The following is a 5231-nucleotide window of genomic DNA, read 5'->3' on the forward strand; positions in this document are numbered from 1 at the left end:
ATTCGACTACTACCAGTTGCGAGTTAAAGAGTCGAACGTGCCTAAGACTGCCTTTCGGATGAGGTATGGTCACTACGAGTTTCTTTCATGCCTTTTGGACTAACAAACACCTCAAATTCGTTGTTGGATTTAATGAATCGTGTCTTTCGACTATACTTGGACAAGTTTGTTGTGGTGTTCATAGACGATATTTTGATTATTCCTGAAATGAGTCCGAACATGCCGAACATTTGAGGACTATTTTACAGACTTTACAAGACAAGAACTATATGCTAAGTTTAGCAAAAGTGAATTTTGGTCTCAGGAGGTCAGATTTCTCGGTCACATTGTGTCGGGTGATGGCATCTGAGTTAATCAAAATAAGATATCTGTATTGTCGAGTAGAAGCCGCCAAAGAACGTAACTGAGGTTAGAAGCTTTTTGGTCTTAGCCGTTACTACCGACGCTTTGTAAAAGAACTTGCTATGATTGCAACTCCTTTGTCAAGGTTGCTGCAAAAAGATGTGAATTTTGAATGGTCAAAAAAGTGTCAATAGAGTTTCAAGAAATTAAAGACATTACTGACAAAAGCTCTAGTTTTAGTGCAACCCAAATCGGAAAAAGAATTCGTGGTCTACAGTGGCACATCCTTGAATGGATTGGGTTGTGTGCTTATGTAAGAGGGCAAAGTGATAGCCTATGCTTCGAGGCAACTAAAGTCGCACGAGAAAATTTATCAAACACACGTCTTGGAGCTAGCTGCCATTGTATTTGCCTTGAAGATTTGGAGACACCATTTATATGATGAAAATTGCCGTGTATTCATCGATCACAAGAGTTTTTAAGTACTTGATGACTCAAAAGGAATTGAGTCTGAGACAGCGGAGATGGTTACAATTGATTAAATATTATAAGCTGATAATTGATTACCACCCAGGAAAGACGAACATGGTCGCCGATGCTTGGAGTAGGAAGTCCTTGTTTACATTGAGGGCTATGAACACACGATTGACATTGTCTGATGATGGTTCAATTTTAGCAGAGTTCAGAGCCAGCCCGACATTCTCCAAGAAATTTGCGCAGCTCAGATCAATGATAGTGACTTACAAGCCAAGAGAGCATAATGTGAGATGAGCATTGAATTAGATTTTTGGTTTGGTCCTAATGGTTGCTTAATGTTTCGAGATAGGGTCTGTGTACCCAAAGATAATGAACAAAAAATTTTGTAAGAGGCACATGATAGTTGACTGTCTATTCATCCGGGAAGTACCAAGATGTACAATGATTTAAAGACGATGTACTGGTGGAATGGTATGAAAAGAGATATCTCTAAATTCGTATCGAAATGCCTGATATACCAACAGGTCAAGGCCGAACACCAAGTACCTTCGGGTTTATTACAGCCTGTGATGGTTCCCGAATGGAAATGGGATAGGATTACTATGGATTTTGTGACTGGATTACCGTTGACCCGAAAAAGAAAGATACTGTTTGGGTTATAGTTGATAGACTAACGAAGTCGGCTCACTACATTACAGTATGGATAGATTACTCTCTTGATAGATTGGCCGACTTGTACATATCCGAGATTGTGAGATTACATAGGGTACTATTGTTGATCATTTCAGATAGGGACCCGAGATTCACTTTGAGATTTTGGAAGAAACTACAAGAAGCCTTGGGTACAAAGTTGAGTTTTAGTACAACATTCTACCCACAGACTGATGGTCAATCTGAGTGGACGATTCAGATTCTTGAGGACATGTTACGGTGTTACGTCCTTGAATTTTAGGGTAGTTGGGAAAAATACTTGCCATTGGTGGAATTCGCCTACAACAACAGCTTCCAGACAAGTTTAAAGATGGCACCTTATGAGGTATTGCATGGCCGAAAGTGCTGAACTCCACTGTATTGGACAGAACTCAAGGAAAGTTAGATTCATGGAGTTGATTTAATCAAGGAAACTAAAGAAAAGGTTAAAGTGATACGTGATTGCTTGAAAGCTGCATTGGATTTGTAAAAGTCATATGTTGATTTGAAAAGAAAAGAGATTGAGTTTCAAATCAGAGATAAAGTATTCTTGAAAGTGTCTCCACGGAAAAAGGTTTTGAGATTTGGCCGAAAAGGCAAATTGAGCCCATGATTTATCGGACCATATGAAAGTACCAAAAGAGTTGGACCATTAGCCTATCGATTAGCATTGCCATCCGAATTGGAAAAAATTCATGATGTATTCCATGTGACCATGTTGCGTAGATATAGATCAGATCCCTTTCATATGATTTCACCGACAGAAGTTGAGATTAGATCAGATATGACTTATGGTGAAGAACCGGTTAAGATTTTGGTTCGAAAAGTCAAACAGTTGAGGAACAAGAATATAGCCTTGGTAAAAGTTTTATGGCATAGACATGGAGTGGAAGAGGGCACATAGGAACCTGAAGAAGCCATGAGAAGTCAATATCCGAACCTGTTTACTGGTAAGACTTTCGAGGACAAAAATCCCTAAGGGAGCAAAAATATAACATCCAAAAATAAGGTCTAGTCGGAATAGTGGTTTCGAGACCACAAATTTGATGTTAAAATATTTATTTTAAGATTATTATGAGGCCTAGGATATGAAAATAAGCATGTGCTAAAGTTTCATGAAGAAATTCTAACTGTAAGATGTCCGATTGGGAATTAGGGACCAAATTGAAAAAATTGCATAACTTGGGTTCTAGAAGCAATTTGTATGAATTGCTTTAGATTATTACTTAGGAGGTCTTAAATAGCAAATTTCCCAATTTTTAAGTTTTTGGACAAAAATGGGCATGCATGGAAAATTTTGAAAGTTTAGTAAGGAAGGGCATTTTGGTCATTTGGTAATAAATGAAATCAAAAGGGAAAAAGAAAGCTAAAATCAACCATCTTCTTCCTTGTGGCTGCCAAAATTTCAAGGGTTTCACAAGCTAGGGTTTCAACATTTTCAAGCTCAATAGTAAGTGCTCCCTAGCCCCGTTTTTAATGTTCTTTGTATTTTTGAGATCCTCATAACATGCTCTCTTTATTTCTAACCATAATTCAAGCTAAGGTTCATATTTAGAAATTTACCCATGCAGGAGATGCTTGTGTTTTGATGATTTATGGAGGAATATGAGAGTTTAAAGGATAGTAAACAACTTTTTCTAAGTAGATTTTCATGCAAATAGCTTAAAGGACCACTTTGTAAAAGCTGTAAAAATGGGTAGAAAGATGTGTAATGAAGGAAAATGTGGGCTGCTATAAGTATGAAAAGTATTTTTCCAGGCTTGGGTAACCAAGAAATTTCATGCATTTCATTATACGAGCTTAAAGAACAATATTGTAAAAATGTGAAATGTTAAAGGCAAAATGGTCATTTTGCCTGGGGTTGAAATTTAAGCCTAAAATAAGTAGTGTGATGTATTGATAATTTGTTTTGTTGATATAGACCCTGAGAGACCAATTTTGGAGGTCTACCGGGGAAAATAAAAGGTTTCGGAGTAACCAAAATTTGAATCCGAAACATCTTCTAGGTAAGTTCGTGTAACTTGAATGTAGACTATTAAATACATTAAAAATGTATGTTCATGTATGAATTATAATATTGATATTTGTTGTGAAATAATCTATGAAAATATTGTGTTGATGAAAAGTTGATAAATTGGTTGCATAAGAAGGATATCTAATGGATTTCTCGAAAATAAAGTAACATAGAAAGGATGTAGCCTGGATAGGTGATCCTGTAGTGATCTAGCCTCCCGAAGAATATGTGTGCTGAAATGGATCTAGCCAGGACGGGTAATCCGATTAGGGTTTGAATTTAGGCTAGACTGGTAATTCAGATTCGAGCTTATTAGAGCACATGTCGTTATAAGGGATTTAGCCTAGACTGGTAATCCTGAAATTGCTCTATGAGTTTATGTTACGGGGGATTTAGCCTGGACTGGTAATCCTATCGTAAGAGAGAGGTTCACAGGAATGCATACTTAAAATGATCACTTGCATGATTTGACGGTGAATGGGATATCCATCGAGATTCCGAGAAATTCAATGGGATTAAAATGAGAAATGAGAATGGAAATTCTTGAATTGATGAGCTCATCTATGATTAATGCTATAATGTATTGACATAAGACTAACTTGATGATTGAGTGTATATGATAGGGAAATTATACTATACTTGTTGGAATGAATATCTAATATGGTTGTAATGCTAAACAATTGGTAAGTTTACCTTCCTGTTATTCGAACTTACTAAGCATGTTAATGCTTACCCCCTCTCTTTTTCCTTGTCTTATAGAGCTCGCGTACTCATGAAGATTGGAAGACAGTTGGAGCACCAATCACACTATCAACTTGTCTTGCTTGGGTATATAGAAACTTTTATTTTGTTATAATGGCATGTCTAGGATTCTTGGTCACTTTTGTTATATTTGTCATTTGGCTAGCCAAAGTAAGGGCTTAAATGATATGCTTATTCATTTTTTATATGGCCATCAGATATGGCTCATATTGATGTAGGTTATAAACCTACTAATTGTGCATGTTCATGCTTGAATTTTTTCATGTGATGGTTGATATAATATACTATGAATGGATGCGTGTAATGTAGCCAAATCACTTGATAATGGTTTATGTCATAATTGGCGTGAGTTATAAAATGGGCCAAGTATAAAATGTGATTTTTGTATATGGTAACCTTAACACAAAGAGGGTAATATTAATATAGGTCAGAAAGGGGCATGAAGTAACCTGCTTGACCTTGGCCAAAAATGTTTTAAATGCACATTTATACCATGATAGATGTCCATGGAGTATATTAATGTGTAGGGATGTTTGAGGGTGACCAAAGGCTTAGAAAATAGTCTCCAAAAAGGTCTACATGGGTAGACACACGGGCATGTGTATATGCAGTGTGTAACACACGGTCAGCCACATGGGGGTGTTGTACGGTCGTGTGTCCCCTGCATCTAAAATTTTAGGTCAGTATGCATGGTAGTAAACACATGGGTAGAGACACAGCCGTGTGTCTCAACTGTGTGGAGGAGACGGCCTAGCATATGGGCTTGTGCCTTGGCCGTCTGCCCCTAAATGAATGATGACATCATAAATAGAATGTCTAGGTTTTTATACACGGGTTGTGACACGGGCGTGTCGAGGTCGTGTGAGGGACACAGGCGTGTGCTCAGTCGTGTGAAAACCCGTATAGGTTCGAAATGAAAAATAATTCCACACGGGTATAAGACATG

This window comes from Gossypium hirsutum, chromosome A03, assembly GCF_007990345.1.
Source record: "Gossypium hirsutum isolate 1008001.06 chromosome A03, Gossypium_hirsutum_v2.1, whole genome shotgun sequence".
NCBI classification, from domain to species: domain Eukaryota; kingdom Viridiplantae; phylum Streptophyta; class Magnoliopsida; order Malvales; family Malvaceae; genus Gossypium; species Gossypium hirsutum.